Source organism: Cavia porcellus, unplaced genomic scaffold (genome assembly GCF_034190915.1).
Source record: "Cavia porcellus strain 051 isolate PalLab524CR breed Dunkin Hartley unplaced genomic scaffold, mCavPor4.1 scaffold_12, whole genome shotgun sequence".
Classification (NCBI taxonomy): Eukaryota; Metazoa; Chordata; class Mammalia; order Rodentia; family Caviidae; genus Cavia; species Cavia porcellus.
Genome location: NW_026947495.1, coordinates 28,683,126 through 28,702,710, shown reverse-complemented (window position 1 = coordinate 28,702,710; position 19,585 = coordinate 28,683,126). Strand labels below are relative to the sequence as shown.

General features: G+C 37.7%; 1 pseudogene; it reads right to left on the bottom strand.

The window, feature by feature from the left end:
• Positions 1-1,090: 1,090 nt before the first annotated feature.
• LOC100734306 (T-complex protein 1 subunit eta-like) lies at positions 1,091-4,184 on the bottom strand (annotated as a pseudogene).
• Between the last annotated feature and the right edge of the window lie 15,401 nt (positions 4,185-19,585).

Genomic DNA, 19,585 nt, shown 5'->3' with positions numbered 1-19,585 from the left:
TCAATACATTCGGAGTAATGTATTGCCTTCCTGTTCTCAAAGACATAGAGATAGATATATTCCCTGGTCCGGAGGAGTATTTGGATCATGGCCACTTTATCTTCATTGACTCCAACTTTACAATCAGCTCCCTGACTTGAGAGAAATCTTTCCTAACTCAAATCCTGAATTCATCCCACAAAACCCTAATAAGTGTTAGAGCTTACGCTTATCCCTGCACAGGCTCAGGCAGATCCACAGTGGGAAAAATGGAACTATATGCAAGACTCACTCTCTAACGCATGCTTTCTCTGTGGTCACTTTAGACCTCATTTTGGAAATTTTTTTCCCATTTTCTATGTTTTGTTATGAGTACACAGCAGAAGTTTGCATGGCCACTGATGATACAACAAGACTTTGATATAAACAGTATTGAGCAGAGATTCACAAATCTAAGGTTTTAGAAAAATCTGCCATTGAAATGAACATTTAGATAACTTAAATTTTTTTGATCATCAGATTTTTCAATGAAATTAGAATGTGATAATTAGACCATTTCATCCTTGAGTTGCAATAAAAACCAAATGATAATCTAAATACAAACTTTAAGAAGAAACAGATAGAAACTATCCACTCATTCATTCATTCATTCTGAAAGTTAATAAACCCCTAATTATGTATCTGGAAGAATTAGGCCCTGGGGATACTAGTCAAGTGAATTAATCAAGTATAAATAAAATAATCATTCTAACATTTTGACAATGGCAATAAATTAGGAAAGGTGTAGTTTATTTGATGAGAGAATCAGTTTCTTTATGATGACTGTTAACTGGGCTATGAAAATTTAACCGGATAAAAGGATAGAGGGGGAAAATATTAGTGACCAGAAAGAGCAAAAGTCAAGGTAAAGTAAGCCAGATACCAGTAAGCCAGTGAAGTTGCATCAGGGAAAATGATGAAATAGTAGAGGATACGGTTTGGGAAGAAAATATACATATCTTGCTTTTTTGTTCAGAATAAGGTGATTTTGCTTTGACCTAAATGCTGTAAAATTTTGAGAGTCATGAGAGAAATTTGGAGGACAGTTGCAAGATCAGATCTGTATTTTTTTTCAAATCAGTAATACAAGGCTCAGTAGTATAGGCTGAGAGGCTGCTGGCAGAGAATTAATGTGTACACCAGCCATCTCCCACAGAAGGGCCTCAAAGTTGTCAGCAGCCTCCTATTGTTGAAGTTCACCTTATACTACACATATCCCCTGGGTCTGTCAAATCCACAGCTTGGGGAGAATGTTTGTCACATCGCAAGTGTGGGATAATCTCTAAGGCCTTAGCATATGTTTCAATCAATAGCTGTCATTTTCCTAGGATAGTTATTAATTAATCCAGCAGATAGTTGGAGATCTCTGTCTCAGTAGCACCACCACAAAAATCACCGTGTCATTTCTGATGGCCCTACTGATGATCATGATGGCCTTCCTTTAGTGACTATTGTGTCTCTTCCCTACGCTGGAAGGACAAAGATGCAAGTCTTGGCATTGGGGAAGGCAGTGAAAACATTACACCATTTGCCTCCAATTCAGGTCTTCTCAAACATGTGGCAGAAGCCCAGTACATCTGCTCACAGAACATTAATCTGAGTCTGATCCAAATCTCAACAGGCCATGATTGTTCTCTTCAGATTCTTCTCACGCACCTGCCTGGCACAGAACATATCTCTGTTAGAAAACTACTGGGTGGTCACATCTACAATTGGGAGTTTGGACAAGATGATTTTGGCTCTAAATTATGAATACTTTCTATCTTGTCATAGATAATGTTGTACTTGGCATCAATAATTGCTTGGTAATCCTCAACTGTTTGAGCTCTGATTTCCACATTATCCTTCTCCGCTTTTAGCTCAAGTTCAGCATTTAACAAGGTAATCACAGGACTATTGTACTCTTGAAGTTGCATTTCAAGCACAGATAAAAAGAAAGTATTCAAGAATGCAACACCAGCTGCCAATAAGACTTCTGCTCTCTAAATTCCAATCATTTTAAACTATAGCAAGTCATTGAACATCATGATTGTTTGTATCAACCACCATCATGGTGAGTGGTTTCCTGCTGAGAGGTCAACTTGGAGCTCAGGGCCACCATGGCATATTTCTCTAGAAGCTTCCCCTACTCCAATCTATCTTTCTTCATCTCTGTCACAGTGATTTCTTTCTTCTTCCCAACTGCCAACACAGTGGCTGAGATAATGATCTGAGAGTGCAAACCTTTGTCCTAGTATGGTTTCACCTGCTTCAGAAACTTTATATCTGCCAGGGTCATGGAGACCATCATCAACTTTTGCATTCTGAAATTTGTCAAAGCCCATTAAAGTCTTTGGTGTGGACAGATGGCAATAAGTAGTTTCTTAACAATGGCTTTGAAAGGGTTTTGGCCCAGGTCGGACACAGTAACTAAAAAAGCCTCTGCTGGAACCAAGGAGCTCAATCTCCCCCTCCCTTAGGAATCTACTTCTGGCACCAAACAAAGACCAATGGGCTACCTGTGCATCCCTAATGCCCCCTTAGGTTCCACCCCAAGCTGAGGCTACTTATGTGCCTCACTCCACGTGTTCCACGGAGAGATCGCCAACCCCAGGTTGGAGATGCCACACCCTGGGAGGTCTGGGGTGTCTTTCCCTGCATTCTCAAAATAAAGGTCATTTATATTTCATCTTTCTTATCTTTTTGGCCGCCGCCGGTCCCCCACAGTTCTATCATATGGTTCCCTGACTGGGAATGGCAGATGAGAGACTCCTGGGGCTGGTTCCCAGTTTTGAGTCCCCTGCTGTTCAGAACCAGGACCAGGACCAGACTGCATCCTGCATTGATTCCTCACTTCTACACTAAGGAGCTGTAAGCTTGATCTGGCCCATGGATCAATCCATGGGGTGTACCTGGAGGGGGAACGGGGATGAAACAAGACAGGGTGGGAGACAAAGAGAGATGGACGCAAGTCGAGAGAATCCGATCAAGCCTCATTTATTCAGAAAGTGATCACATCTTTTATAGTCCTAGGGCGGGCTGGTGGGACAGGAAGAGGCTAGGGGGATGAATACAACAGGGTCATCATCACATCCAGGTATATGACGTAAGCAGGAGAGGATTATGGTTACTGTAGGCAGATGCATTATGTGCCCATAGGAGAGAGAGACAGAGAGGCAGCAATGGGGCGGTCACGCTGCTCCCTACATAAGCTTGTCACTGTCAGTTCACAAACAACACCAACCCAATTTACCACAGGTGAGCAACTTCCAGAGTTTGCCACTAGGCCAGGCCCAGGCGAGTTTTCTCCCCCTTTCCGTGGGTTCCTGTGACGCTCTTATGTCCTCACCCCAAGGCAGGGTCTTTCTGGGCAAACCTGTGTCCACACTGAAAAATCTCTCATGTCCTTTGGGTTTGGATAGCCCAAGGCAGAGTTTTCTGGACCACCCACAGTGAGAGGCCCTCACGTTCTTTCTAGCTTTCTAAGTTCTCACGGGCAGAGACAGCCCAAGACAGGGTCTTTCTGGGCAGCCTGTGTCCACTCTGGACCGCCCATACTGAGAGACCCTCATGTTTCTTAGAGCTTTTTAAGTTATCACAGCAGAGTTGTTACTCAATCCACGCAAAGTCCACTCATAATATTGGTGATGGCCAATTATTAGGCGTTTGGAGCCGTATTAACCGTTTAGTCTGTAGTAAACAAATGACGACTTTAAGCTTGACAGACCACGGCCCGTTGCCTCATCTAGCCCATAGGCTAGACCCCACACCAGATTTTATCTCGGGGACCACTTCCTGTCCCCCCCCAAAACCATACCTATCTATGGCTTATCACACTGCTGACAAGCTTACAAAACTCTCTATCTTTAAGCCTTCGTTTGGGGAATGTGTCCTTTCCCGCCAGTGTCCCCGTCCCTTTGTCTCCTCCAGATCCCTCCCCTTCCCCACACTTAAAGAGATAACAGCGTCTTCCCTTGCAGCCTTTCAGAGCTTTCTCAGTGTCTCCTTTCCTCCCTGCTTCCCCTGCCCCGCCATGCTGCCAGCATCCCTTTGTTTCCCGTGCTCACCAACCCATTCCCCGTGGAGATAAAAAATGAGACCAAAACAGTGTTAAGAGATACCTGCAAAACTGCTTTGGGCTTTAGGCAGTTTTTGGCTTTCACACAGCCACCCCCAACTCCACACATGGTGTCTCAGCTCTCATGCGGCCAGGTCCATGCATGGTTAGGCTTTAATGCTGCGCCCTAATCCACGCTGTGGGTTCAGCTTTAATGCCGAATACTAAGGCGCATGCCCTGTGAGCGACTCCTCCACGTGGTGATTTGGCAGCTGCTGGCTGTGTGCCTCCCGGAGCTAGGCCCCGGCTTCATGCTGCGTCAGGCCACCTCCCAGCCCTGCCGCTTCAGCTGGCACTGGCCCCCCATCGCCCATGCGCCGTTGTCGCCTCCACCTTGTGCATTTCTGTGTGCCGTCCCAGCCCCTTCCTCCCCTGTGTGCCATTGTTGCTGCCGCCTTACACGTTTCCGGGGGCAGTCTAGTCCGCCCCTGTGCACTGTGTCCTGACACTCACCCTGCCCACTCTGCGTGTTCCACCTACAGGCTGCATGCCAGAGAGGTCCCAGCCCCCGCCCCCAAGTGCGAGATGCTCTCTCTACAGGCACGCTCTTGTCTGCTGCCGCAGACAGGCACAATTGATAAACTCATTGCTGATCTGACACTGTATTCACGTTTTCAAATATTAAGTTCAGATTGTTTCTGCTTCCTTTTTTGTGTATGTGCCCCAGCTATGATGAACATTTTGTTTTAGATCCAGATAATTATAAATTCCTTTTTGCTGGAAACCACTAGCTCTGTCCCAAGACAAGAGTTTTGTTAAAAGTTTTAATGTTGTCTGAGAAACAAAATTTTATTTATCTTGGTTCATAGTACTGCAAATAACAGGTTTCAAAATAATTAAAAGTGTTCAGAATTTGACAGTATTAGATCAGTTTTGATAGATTTATTCATAAGATTGGTAAACCTTTACTGTAAAATGTTTCCATTAAAATGAGATTATACTCCAAAAAAGAAAGGGCAGACTAAAGCCTTTTTGAGCAGACTAAAGCCTTTTTTGGGCAGACTAAAGCCTTATTTGTTAATTCCACACGGCACCCTAAAAAAAAAAAAAAAAGCTGTGTGCCATCCAGATAAAGTCTGCTCTCTGATCTTAAATGCCACACAGGCCCCTCAAAAAGGGCAGCAGGACCAGCACTGCAGCACAAGCCAAACTTAAACCTTATATATATGACATAAATAATATGTCAGTTCATAAAGTTCTCTGGACCTTGTCCTCCTTATGGGAAGTCATTACTAAGGTTATAAATACCCTGTTAAATATATTAAACTCCTGCATACTTACTTAATTCTACTGTAGTCCAAGTCCCAAACAAAAAGGCAAAACTTGACCTTCAAACTTATAGAGATCTTAATATGATTTTTCATATTTTAACACTTGTGACACTTGGAGTTCTGACACAGGCAAACTTACACAAGGTGAAACTGTCTGCCCACCCCCCAACCCCGGACCACACTCACATGCAGCAGAAGACATTGGGCAAGAGAGAGTGCCCCATCCTGGCATACTTTGACACCTTACTCCAGGGCTGCTGGACTGTCTTAGCCACCAGAAAGTGGGTAAGCCATCCTAAAATGCTAACACTGCCAGATTTGTTGCTGACAAAAATTGCTGCTGAAGACTGAAGGGGTTCAGGGCACCAACAGCCCCCTTTGTGGGTGTCCGTCTCAGAGTCCAAGTCACATTAAACTCTCAGGTAAAATGTTCTCTATATTTGTGGACATATAGGCCATATGTACAGAGTTCTTCCTGAGTTTTCAGGCTGCTATAGTAAGTCCTCAATCTCTATGACGGGGTATTGGAGGTCAACCTATGCCATTTACAAACAGGGCCTATTTCGTGCAGGTCGCAGACCTAAATCTTAAAATGCCTTTTATACAGGCTGACTTAGACACACTGAGGCCTCAACAGCTTCCACCTGTTATCACTAGTAAAGCTCTCCTCAGTGATATAAGACCACCTCCTTCCTTTCTTATTCACCAATTTCTCAGGCAACCCTGGTCAAGACTGACAGATACATTTTGTCTTCTCACTTTGTTTATACTTTTTCAGGATACATGAGAGCCTTTCCTACAATAAGGAAAACTGCTGATATACTTGCTAAAGTTCTGTTACAACAAATCATTCCAAGGACAGTGATCATAGCTGCTAGACTGCCATTCTGGTTTCGCATCACTCAGGCCCTGGATCTGACCTCCTTTTCCTACTCATCTCTGCCTTACCGAGGCCTCATGGCCACAACTCACAGGTTGTCATGTTTTGTTATCCACTTTGGTTCTTAATTTCTTATGTTCTATTACTGATCATTTTTACAGCAGGTCTCTTAACAGTATTTCCTACAGACCCCAACATCATACATACCAGAGACAAGCCTTACCTTCAACCCTTTTAACTTTTACCCTTTCAGATGGGGGAGTAAGCACCTCTTATAACTTCTCTGCTCCTAACCCCACATTTATTTTTCAGAATTCTGCCTCATTGTGACAATGTTTCTACCTCAACATGGTCCTGATATAATGATATGTCTCAATCAAAGGCACCTTTCCCTCTACCTCACCTGGGTTCTTAAATATGACAATACCATGTCTCCTCATAACATCTTGTCTCTTTGTTTTTCCAGTCTAACTTACATGCATTCCCCAGTGAAGTTGTCTTGGCTAAAATACCTGGCACCAGCTTCTACCTGGGCATCAACCATCATCCCATCAACTTGCCTAGACCTCAGTACAGTGCCCTCTGCCAGCAGGAAGCAGTTAAATAGAGAAGTCTTTGCCCCTTTTCATAATAATCATAAGATGGAATATGAAAGGGTTTTAGCCCAGGCTGGACACTGTAACTAAAAAAGCCTCAGCTGGAACAAAGGAGTTCTATCTCCCCCTCCCTTAGGAATCTACCTCTGCTGCCAAACAAAGACCAGTGGGCTACCTGTGCATCCCTAATGCCCCCTTAGGTTCGACACCAAGCTGAGGCTACTTATGTGCCTCACTCCACATGTTCCATGGAGAGATCACTGACCCTGGGGTGGAGATGCTGCACCCCAGGGGGTTAGGATATCTCTCCCCGCATTCTCAAGATAAAGGTCATTTATGTTTCATACTTCTTATCTTTTCAGCTGCCACTGGTCCCCCACAGTTCTATCAGGTTTCATCATTAGAAATTGCTTTCTTACCTTAATCATCTGCTTTAGGCTTCTCATGCCACAGTGAGGAGAGTACTTGTTGCAGCCTCAGAAATCACTTGAACATGCTCCTGTTACCCATTAATCAAGGGAAGTCTTAGGAGTTATTAGTCCCCTCTTTCTACAAGCTAACTTTGGTGGGCATCATGCTCCTCTTCTGACTTCATGTCCAGACTGCCCAGCATCCCATGATGCTCCATGTCAGAGAAGTCTCCAAAAGATTTCCAAGCTCAGATTTGTATATTAAGACTGTCCCTCTGAGGGATATCTGGCTTCACACCTTTTTAAATCCCTTGACTTCATCTTACATGAACCTCTCCATGGACTTCTTAGTCTGGAGGGATGGTTAAACTACTCGGAAGCAGATACATGTAGGTTTAATTTCTGATATTATTATTCATCAATTATGTAACCTTTCAGATGTATTTAATCTTCAGGTCTCCATATTCTTTTTTTACCAGTAAAAATGATTTCAATTTTTAAGATAAATAGAAGAAATATGGAAAAATATAAAGTTATTTAGTTTGAATGGAGCTGTTTATCATATAGAGCTTTTAATTTTTTTAAATACTTGAAAAATTTTAATACAGATTTTGAAAACTACTATAAATGACATTTTAGAGCAATTTTAAGATTTACAGAAATCTAAACAGATAGTACACAATTCCAGGCTACCTTCTATCTACTGTTCAGTGTCCTGTATAATGAATATCTTGCCTTAGCATTGCACATAATTAAAATTGTGGGTTCAAATTGATAGATTATCAATTAAAGTCCATGGTTTGCATTAGTGTTAGCACTTTGTTTTATGCTAGTCTATGAATTTTTACAAGTGCTTATTGATATGCATATATCATTACTATATAATAAAGAAAAAATCATTCTTCTAAACATCACCTGTTTTAGTTTTTATTAACATTTCTTTTCCCCCTAGAACCAATAATGTTTAATGTCTCTCTAAATTTGCTTATGACAGAATGTCATGTTGTTGTAATAATCTAATACATTGTTCTTCTAGAATGACTTCTTTCACCACACAGTGTTCACTGAAATTTTCTTTTTATTTTATTGAAGAAAAGGTAAAAAAAAGTCATGAAAAAATAGTAGAAGAATAACAACACAATACATTTCATATTGCCACGTTCAAAATAGTTACTCAGAGTACAAGATATGGAACTAAAAATTTTCCAGTTGATACTAGCATAAACCTTCCTTTTCAATGAACTAAGTGACACTAATAGCATAATTAACTTGCATTTTTCTTCCTCTTTCCTTCCTTCCATTCCCCTTTACTCCATCCTAGTTCCTTTTTCTATGTAAACAATTACTTTCCATTTTGCAATATCTACTATACATTTAGACTTTATTTACTCTTTCAATTTCTCACACCAGGGAGGCAATACAATATTTACAAGAGTCTGATTCTTTTCACTTATGTTCTCAAGTCTCACCCATTTACCTACAAAACTGTCAAACTTTTCCATCTTTATGGATAAGTAGTATTCCAATGAATAAAAATCACATCTTTTTTATCCATGGTTAATGGGCATTTGTGTTGTTTTCAAGATTTATCAGTTACAAATTGTGCTTCTATAAACATGGGTGCACATATATCACTGTGGTATAATGTTTATAATTTTTCTGGGATGATACCTAGAAGTGGAATAGATGGGTCAAAAGGAATCTCTAATCCTAGCTTTTTGTGGAAGGTCCATTCTGACTTCCACAAAAGTTGCACAGTCTGCACTCCCACCAAGAGTTGAGAAGGATTTATTTTTCCCACAGTCACTCCAGCGTCTGTTATTGGTTTGATTCTTGATGATGTCCATTCTTTCTGGAATGAGATGGAATTTTGGTAGGTTGTAATTTTAATCTCTCCAATATCCAGTGATGTTGAACATTTTTTCATATATTTATTTGCCATTTATATTTTCATCTGAGAAATTTGTATGCATCAGGATTGAAATTTTACTTTTGGGTTTCTGATTTTTTTTTAATTCTTTATATGTTTTAGCTATAACTCCTTTGTTGAAGGGAGGATTGGCTAAAGTAAGAGATTCAACTTTTTGATTCTTTGAAGTATTTCCAATACAGTCTGCGTTTTGTTCATGAACTCACTATGTATACCTATGACTTGAAAATTTCTACCTACATTCTCTTCCAGTAGATTTAGTGTTTTTGTGTTAATATTTAGATCCTTGATCCACTGTGACTTTAGTTTTGTGCATGGTCATAGATATGGGTTTAGTTTTAGCTTTTAGTATGTAAAGAGCCAATTTTCCCACCAACATTTATTAAAGAGGCTATCTTTCTTCTAGTGAGCATGTTTGGTCCCCTTGTCAAAGATAAGCTAGCTGCATGTGTTTGCAGCTGTGTCTGCATCTTCTCATCTGTTCCACTGATCCTCACATCTGTTTTTGCTAATACCATGTAGATTTCACAGTAGCTTTGTAGGTTAATTTCAAGTCAAGCATTGTGAAGTCTCTTGCCTTGCCTTTGTTGTACAGGATTGCCTTTTCTACTCTAGGTCTCTTCAAGTTCCAGATAAATTTTAGACATGTTTTCTCTAATTCTGTGAAGTATGCTACTGATATTTTGACTCAGATTGCATTAAATCTGTATAACAGTTTTATGAATATGGCCATTTTAAAAATGTTAATTCTTTTTATCCATAAGGAAGGGATATCTTTCCATTTTATGACATCCTCTTCAATCTCTTTTATCAGGATACTGTAATTTTCAATATACTGCTCTTTAATTCTTTTGCTAGATTAATTTCTAAGTATTTCATTTTCCTTTTGGATACTATTGTGAACTGTCAGGATTCTCTAATTTCTTTCTCTGTAATTTTGCTGTATGTCTACAGTGATGCTATTATTTTTTGATTGTAGAATCTGTATCCAGATACATTATTGAATTTGTTTATTAAATCTACAAGTCTTTTAGTGAAATTTTTGGAATTTTCTATAAAGCGTATCATATCATCTGTGAATAATGGTAACTTTTTCCTTTCTATCCTTATTACTATTATGTCTCTCTCTTGTCTAATTGCTCTGGATAATGTTTCTAGAACTATATTGATTAGAAGTGATGACAGTGGACATCCTTATCGTAATTCTCATTTTACAGTGAAAGATTTTAGTTTTTGTTCATTTGATATGATGTTTGCTGTTGGTTTATCATAGATGGCTTTTATCAGATTAAAGTAGAGATGATCTATTGCAATATTCTTTAGGATTTTTTTCATGCATGAGTGTGGGGCTTCATCAAAGACCTTTTCTCCATCTGTTGAGATAATCACACAATTTTTGTCTTTGGATTTATTGATATGTTGTATTACTTTTACTGATTTGTGTATATTGAATCATTCCTGCCTCCTGGAATGAATGCCAGTTGGTCATGGTGTATACTGTTCTTGATAATTTGCTGCATTCTGTTTGTTAGGATTTCACAGAGGATTTTTGCATATGTGCTTAATAGGGAGACTGGCCTATGGTTCTGTTTTTTGGTTATGTTATTCTATGGTTGTGGTAACAGGGCAATACTTGTTTCCAGAAATGAATTAAGGACAATTTCTTCCCTTTCAATTTCACTGAAGGATTTTTTGAAGTATTGGAATTACAACTTCTCTAAATTTCTGGTAGAATTCAGCAACAAATCCATCAGGACCTGGGTTATTCCTTTGTTGGTAAGTTTTTAATTATGTTTTCAATTTCATTAACTGTTATTGGGTTATGCAGGTTTTTTACATCTTCTTGATTCAGATTTGGTATTTCATACATGTGTAAGAATCTTTCCATTTCTTCTGCTTTACATCCTATGTGTACATATTTTGAAATTAGGCACTGACTATCTTCTGAATTTCCATACATTCTTTAGTGATCGCATCTTTTTCACTGCATGAATTTGAGTTTTGTCTTTCCTTTTTTATTATAAGGTTGACTAGGGGTTTATCAATTTTATTTTTTTCAAAGTAACAACTCTGACTCATTGATTCTTTGTATTTTTCTGTCTCAATTCTGTTCATTTCTGCTCTGACCTTTATAATTGCTATTTGTGCTCCTTCTGTTTTCCCAATATGAGAATTCACTGCTGTAAACTTCCCTTTTAGTTTTCTTTCATTGCATCTCATACGTTCTGGTGTATTGTGCCTGTATTTTCATTTACTTATATGTATTACTTAATTTCTTCTTTAATTTCATCTATGACTCAGGTTATTGGGGAAAGTGTTACTTAAATTCCAGGTGTTTATGCCACTTTTGTGATTTGTTTTGTCATTAATTTTCAATTTCATTGCAGTATGGTCAGATAATATGTGTGGGATAATTTAAATTCCTTTACATTTAGTTAAGTACGTTCTATGGGTTAGTATATGATCAATTTGAGAGAATGTCCGATATGTGCCTTGAAGAATATGCATTCTGTTATTGCCTGGTGGAACACTCTGTAAACATCTACTATTTCTTTTCAGATTCTTTTCAGTTCTGATATTTGTTGATTTCTTGTCCAATTTTTCTCTTTGTTACAAGGGACTATAAGGTCCCCCATCACATTTCTGTAATGTTTGTTTGATTTTTCATATCTGTTATGATTTGTCTTGCATAGTTTATTGCTACCACATTTCATGCATATATATTTATGATTGTTATCTCTTCCTCTTGAATTTTTCCCAGCAAGTGTATAGTGACTTTATTTCTTTTGATTGTTCTTGATTTGATGTTCAAATTATCTGCAAATAGAATAGCTGCCCCAACTGTTTTGTGGTTTCTTGTTGCATGGTAGATTGTTTTCCATCCTGTGAAGTTCAACCCATGAGTTTCTTTCTGAGGAAAGAAAGAAAATAAGAAGAAGAAAAAAGAATTTATTTTTGAGTAAAGTGTGTTTCTTGCATTATATTGTTGCATCTTGTTTCCTCATCCATTCCACCAGTCTAATGTTGTTTTTGGAATTGTGGTCATTTTTATCTCTCTGGAATATATTTTAGTATTCTTTATAGGGTTGGTTTGGTGGTCATGAATTTTTTAAGTTGTTCTTTGTTAATTAATTTTGAAAGTTAGTTTTTCTGTGTATATCAATCTGTGTTTGAAGTTGTTTTCTTTGACATAGTTCATTAAAAGGTCTTTTTTACTTGATGGTTTGTGTTGAGAAGTTGATCATGATTCTAATGGACTTTATTTTTAGGAGATCTGTTTCTATTATCTAACATTTTAATATTCTGTTTTGGGGCTGAATTTCTCAGATCATGGTTGCTATATGTCCTGGTGTAGGTTTATTTTGGTCATGGCTCTTTAAAGTTCTATATACCTCACTTATCAGTATGTCAGCATCTGTTCCTATGCTTGGGAATTTTTCTATTACTTCAATAGTCTTTCTATGTCATTTGTCTTGACCCCTGATTTTTCATGTATACCTGTCAGTAGTATATTAGTTTTCTTTGTATCATCTTGCAACTGTTGAATTGTTACTTCTTGATCCCTTGTTATTTTTAAGAGCTATTTTCTTTCATGATCACAAGCCATGATCCTGTCTTCAAGGTCTGAAAATCTATCTTCAGTTTCATTCAAGAGGTTTTCCCAGCTTTCAATGGAATTTTTAATTTCTTGGATATGTCTTTGAATGTATTTCATTCATTTTACTTCTTTTCTATATTGCTCATTTAAGTTTTCCATTATTTTTCTATGCTTCTCTATTTTCTAATCTATGTCTACTCCAGATTTGCTGAGCAATTCTTTAATTTTGGTTGTCACTTCATTTTTCACCTGAGAGAATATTTCTAACCTGATTTCCTCTATAGGCTTATGGATTTGTTTTTTTTTTTTACTTCAGTTGCTGTCATTTTGGAAATTTCATTTACATATTCCATTTTCCTCTATATTGATGACATCTGGACTTGTTCTGGGTGGACTGCAAATCTAAGACTGCATTTTGTTACTGTGTTTTGTCATTTTCTATTTCAAAACGTTTTTATTTTGTTTTCTGTGTTGATCATTGTAAATTTTTTGCAGTAGCTAGGTATATCACAAGTATCAAGGCTTCTCTAGAAAAAGTTTGTTCTTCAAGGATGCCTTCTGAATATAGAAGGTTTTAGTGTGTGTCTACTTTTCCAATTAAGAATAGAATATTGATATCTGTTTTGTTCAGTCTCTAGTCTTTTAGTGTTGGGCTGTGATGAGGTTATTGCTCTAGAGCTTCCCAGTATTGTTACAGAAGGGATAACAACTGATTATAACCAATACGATTAGCATCAACCACAGTCCTGAAACTGACAAACTGTGGCAATTACTAATTTTATACCTTGAACCATAGGAGAACAATCTACAGTTATATAATAGAACTGATCATAAATTAGGAGCTTGCATGCAAAGTGTTTCCCTTTGGTAGAGTGGTTTTTCCCTGTGGTGGTGAAAATTAAGAAGGATAGTATATAAACTAAAGGTAAGAGAGAAGGGAGCAGAGGCAAGGCTAGAGGACAAAATATGAACAGGGTAGCTTTGGAAAATTAAAGAGGAGGGCAGAAAAGAATTAAGGAGTATACAAGTGATTATCTGTGTTTGGTTTCTGGGTTTGGGAGATGGGATTAGTTTTCTGTGGTTGGAGATCTCCTCAGCTGTTTAACAAAGAGAAAAAAATGACAAGAAAAAAGAAAAAGAAAAAGGGTGCTTTTATTCTATCCCCAAGCACAGGCTGGTTTACTTAAATTATCACCAGTTGGTTCATATTGTTAATGTGCTTCAGACTTTTCCATCCTGCTAGTCTCACTTGTACATTGCATGCACCTTATTCAGGATCCTACAGTGTGGCTGGAATTCCCCCTCTTGCTTGGTCCCACTGAAGACAGAGAGATTGGCAGAGGGAAGCCAATCATCCGGATTCTTCCGGTTGGTTTCTGGGTCCACAAAGTAGGCAGAGGGGCCAGTAATCTGGATTGTTCTAGCTGGGCCAGTTGCCAGGACCTAGATTCTTCCCAGGCCAGCTGCCACATCTTGAAATGTAGGGGGAAAAGCCAGTCACCTGTAATCCTCCAGCAGGGCTGGTTGCTGAGTCCTCTTTCCTATGTTTTTGTGGCTCAATAATTTCTTTGAATTTTCCAGGTGTTGTTGAAGAATCCCTTGCAGTCTTTCCAGGCAGAACTACCTATTCTCTAAAACAAAATGATCAAAATGATCAAAAATGATCACTCTCCAGTGTTCAAGTTTCCATATTCTAATCTTCAGAATGGAATAAATTATTAATACAGATAAATGGATCCTATGAGTTAATGATAGTACAGTACTCATGTAATTACAGACACTTCAATCATAAATGTATGTTTTATTACTCCTACCAAAAAATTACTCTTGCAATCATAGTTTAGGATAATACATACTTTAGCTTTAGTTTTGTTTCTCTTTATTCTCTTTATTCAATACAAAATATATCATCGCCTTACTACCAGTAGATGTTATTTTATTTATTTGCTATACATGGGGTGAGTTGTCCTTAAGCTGCTTACATTTGTTTATCCAGACTTCTGAAAACAGTGCCCAGTATATTATTCTACTTAGTCATATTTTAACTGATATAAGGAATTAATATTGTTATCCTTTTAGGGTTTTGTCAAATTAAACAATATAAAATTATTGCAAGGTCTAAGACAAGAGATATACATGATTTAATTTGGTTGTATTGGCAACACCATCAGTCATAGCCAATCAATTCAGACAGCTTCTTGCTGGATGGCACTTATCTTTACAACTGGATAGAGTGGATCAGGATAAAGCAGGCATAGCTGGTTTTACACTTTTGAAAAATTGTTTGCCCTACTCAAATGAGGCATTGAATTCAGTAATAATGAGTATTGGTATTCAATAATCATGTTCCAGAAGTTATTTTTAAGTGAAAGTGGCCACTTTTGAGTAAGATGAAATGGAACATAATAGATGGAATTTCACCTACAAATGGTGAAATATCAAAATTTATTTTGGGGAGAAATTAGGATTCTCCTCACAGTCTCAAAGCTTTCTTCTCTAATCACAGTGCAGACACTATCAGTGAACAAAGATCTTAGTATTATTTCCAAGTTTCTCCTATTGTCATTCACTGTGACAAAGTGCTGGCCAGTCTGACACAATGATGAATCACTCCAGACACTGAGTTTTCACATGACTGTTGAGGGCTTTCAGTATGTTCTGTCATCTGGAAATGCTTCAGACTGACACTGGGTGCTCAACTCATGAACAAAGATGGAATTTGGAAAAATTAAACTCATGAGTTTTAGAGAAAAGATTTGTGTAACAAATATTTATTGTGTCCCTTTCTATCATGTCTTTGTGTACATTTGATTTAAATGCCTATTAAGAGAATCACTTTCCAAATCTCTTCTTCGGTATACTCAGTTCAAATGAGTAGGACCTGAGAATTAAGACTGAGAAATTGAGATGTTAATATTTTATTTATTTACTAATTGTTTTAAATATGAAATAGTATGCTGCCTGTCTTTATCCTAAACATTTCAACATACAACATAGTTCTTAATAATTTTTAAATTGATTACATCTTGCAGACCTAATGCTGAATGATGAATTGACACAGTTCAATTCAAATGTAGACTTGTAATGTCTACCTTGGCTTCCTGTTAGAACTTGTCAATATACCAGTGCTTCAAATCCATTTTCTCTATAAAAAATGTTGCAGTTTTCTGATTATTATTCACAAAGTCTTCCTGAGTTATTTCTGCTCCTGCACAATATTCACGATAGCAATTTGATACCTTAGCAGTTTCAAGGTTATCTAGTGATTGAAAATCCTACTGCTTACTTCAAGGTGTAACATATACAACTGTGCTGTCATCCATTATAGCAGTATAATAGTTTTTCGTAATACCTTTCATGAACTGCTGATTTAGAATTGTAAGCCTAACTTCTGAAGGTGCTTATCAGTCTCAGTCTGTGAAGTATTGCTCTACTGGAAAACATCAGCATGGGATTGTGCAACGATAAAACAAAACAAAACAAAAAACCAAAAAACTAAACTAAATTTCATTGCTCTCAATGCTATCGCCCCTACCATATGAAGACATTATAGTACATTTGCAAGAAATAAAAAAACAAACACAAGCTATGGATATCTCGTTCTTTTGAAGGATGTTAATCAGAAATGAATCATAGAAGAAAGTATTGGATTTTGAAAATTTTGAAAATTAACTTGGTAGAAAGGAATTGTTTAGAGAGATGAAAGAGGAGATTTTACTGAAGTAAAATACATGAAAGTCAAGCGAATTCATAATGATGCTGGGAGATAAAAACCAATCATTATCTAAACCTCCCTCCCCTTCCACACACTGCTCTGTCTACACGTTGCATTTTGGTTTAGAGGCCTCAGGTTGGAGCAGAGGGCAGTTTGAGTGAATTTAGATGGTGGCATCTGTTTAAGTAACAGATGTCTGTGTCACCAAGGTGCTATGTTCTCACTTTTATATATGGGGAAATTGCTGCTGATAGAGTTTTATTGTCTTTATGCAAATGAAAATATCATATTCTCCTCCTTAAAGGGTTCTGTTAACCTGATATGGTTTCACCATAACCATAAAGGACTTAAACTTCATCATTTAAAAAAATTTTGAGTCAGATAAAGTTTCTTATGCACTGTCAGCTGTGCATGAAATGAGGTTTGGAATTGTGGACATACTTCCTCTTATTTAACAAGGCACCACTGAGGTGAAGCAAATTGAGCTAGTTATGAGCTGGTGCCGAACCTTCTTTAACCAGACAAACCATCTAATGATCTACTGTAGTGCCAAAAGAGAGAGACCAGAACTGGAGTGGTGTTCATACCCTCTAGGTAGCTCTAACATTTGAAAGGAGGGCTTACTTTAGGTATTTATTTCAATATAGTTCATTTAGATCTAGGTATATATAAATTACTTGCACCTTTTAATTTTCAGGATACATGAAGGAGAGTAGTACTGTAATTTAAAGATACCTCCAACTTGACACTTAAAACTAATCATTACAAATTTTCTAAGTGACAAAATAGAAAATATACATAAAGAACTTCTGTTTCAGCTTCATACAAAAATATGACAATTACTACAAAGAAAAATACTTGTGCAAGTCCTTGAGTTGCAATATGAAACTACTAACTTCTTTCATGAAATTATATTTTTACCTGAAAAGACAAAAAAGACAAGTCATGAAGACTAGACAAACCAAGGTTAGATATTTAGGAGATGTCATGAAAATAAACAAGAGTATTTTACTTCTAGGAAAATGAAGAAAATCTTGTATCCATTGCCATGAACTTAGTAATCTTCCAATATTTAAAGACCTTTCTCATGAAATTGATGTTATTTTTAATAAACATGATATTTTGAAAGACTTGCATAATTCTGTGAACCAGCATTTACTAAGTCCACTGCACATATTACAGAATCATGCATGGTAACAGGATTCATTAAGTGCAATGGGTTGTAGTATAACAGAGTAAGAAAAAATTCATTGATTCTGTGTCTTAATCTACTCATAACAAATCTTTAAGAAACGATTACTTTTTCACTTTTGATGTTCCTTCAGAAAAAGTATCTTTAATATTATCTGAAGAAGTTATTAGAATCATCCTTACTTATCTACCTATGTATTTTCTTTAGATACATCTAAAAAGCAGTATGCATTAATAGACTTATGCAGAAGCAGATGGGAATTCAGCTATCTTTTATTAAGTCAAACAGTAATGAGATTTACATCTGTAGAGGTCTTCAGAAACTATTTATTAAACTGATTGACCTATTAAGACAAATCACTAAGTCACAGCAGCTTAGTATCAATGAGGTGAAATGAACATTAAAGCTGTATTTAGCTCCTTAACAACCCCAACCCAAAAGACTATTTCAAAAGGGGCCCTCTATTTCTTCTACCCATAGGTGTTTCTCAAATTATCAAAGTGTTTTTCATTTATATTTGTGAATCAATTAGGTCTTCTGGGAGTCTCTGTCATGTTCCAGCAGCTCAAAGCATAGCTAATCTGTTAACACTTTCCCTTGGGCTACTGAAAACCAGATAGCCTTCACATCATTGTCATCAAGCTGCATTAGTCATCACTGCTAAGGAAAAGCTGCAATGAAAGTCATTTCTGTAGGAAACAGGAATGCAGTTAACATCTCAGTAGTGATTATAAAGTATGAAATTGTAAGACACCTACTCAGAGGAGAGGAGACGGCAAGAAGTTAGCTTCTGAGCAAAGCTAGCCACTGGTGAAAACTATGCAGCAGGTGTAGCTCAGTACTCCAGGGCAGAGTAATGAGGTAAGGTGCTGAGCAGCCACATGGGGCGCAGCTAAGTTTGAAATCTGGTTTGTGAAAACACTTTTTTTTTTTTTTTTTTGTATTGAGGACTGAACTCATGACCTTGCACTTGCCAGACAGGTGCTTGTGCCACTGAGCTAAATCCCTGGCCCAGTGAAAATATTTTGGAAACATAAAACTATCTGAAATATATTTCCCACATTTTCCAAGTGTGCATAAAGCCACTCCAGTAAGAGCAGAGGATATAGCCCAAAAACTTAATGCTTCTCTTTCTTAGGACTCACCAAAGAGATAACTCACTCCTTTCAACCCTGCTTTTCATCAAAAGATAATAAACAGTAACTTTAACCAGTGACTCCTTTCAGAAAAAGAGGCATGTTTTAAATCAATGGGAAACTTAGGGGACAAGTACAAGGTAGACAATTTTGGAACTCTTAACAGCTGAAAATAGCTGCCAAACTCACTTACCCTGAGCCTATGCACAGTGTAAAGGTGGGTCCATTTTCTCTTATTTTTCCAATTTTGATTTCATTTCTTGTGAACGACCACCTGGGTGACTCTCCTTGAATAAAGAGCAGTTATTTCCATTTTGGTTCAGCCTGACTCTATCTCCATGCAGAGATGGCTAGGTCATTTCTTTGTCCCTTAATTGACTTTAAGAATGTAATTGTACTGCCTGAGGTAGTTGATGCATAATCTTGTAAGCTAGGTGACAGTGCCTGTTTTGCTGGCCCATGATTCCCATAAAACATGATTGAATCCGGTGGGATGAAAAGCCATGCTATCAGGGGAGATTGAGCCTTGGAGTAAGAGACTATGATTTCCCAGGACAAAAAAGGTTACACATCAGAACTGAAGCACCAACCCCAAAATACTAGATGCCACTTCAGTTGTGCTATGCAGATTACTCTTTCTGCATGTCTTTCTCTCTCCATATTGCAGAGGTGATATCCGGCCACCTATCTAGCCCAGCTCATAGAACTCACATGTGTCCCACCTTTCTCCCAGTCACACATCC